Below are 567 nucleotides of genomic sequence, written 5' to 3'. Positions count from 1 at the left end.
TGATTCTCTTGCTACATGTCTGTGTCTTTTTGACTATTGAGGTCAAGATCTCTACTCACTACAGCCAATGTTTTCATTCTCACCACCTGCCACTGTCTTTTTATTTCCATCACCTGCTTTTTGCATCGCCAACTTCTGGCAGACTCTAAAATTAATGAGTAATCTAAGATTAAATCCTAATATCTAAATGATTGATAGATGTATGCTGTTTGATTTACATTTAACTGCAATTCAAAGCAAAAAATTTAATCTAATAAATGTATGCAATCTGATATCCAAGTAGATTGTCTTAAGTCATTATTTTGCCTGAAGTTTTTGTATCCAAGAATTTGGGAAATTTCATTGAACATCAATGTTATTCTCTAAATTGCTTTTGGGCACATATAATTTGGTAGCTTTGAGAAAATTTCTGTTGACATTGACTATATACCCTACAGGTATATCTTGCAATACATATTGTTTTGCACATGAAGCCTTGAAACCAGCAGTGAGGATTACTTGAGAATGAAAAACATAGTTATATGAATATAAGAAAACAAAGAAGTCAGTAGATAAACTGTAAATTCA

Source organism: Lepus europaeus, chromosome 2, assembly GCF_033115175.1.
Source record: "Lepus europaeus isolate LE1 chromosome 2, mLepTim1.pri, whole genome shotgun sequence".
In the NCBI taxonomy this organism is placed as follows: Eukaryota; Metazoa; Chordata; class Mammalia; order Lagomorpha; family Leporidae; genus Lepus; species Lepus europaeus.
This window is presented reverse-complemented; position numbering follows the sequence as displayed.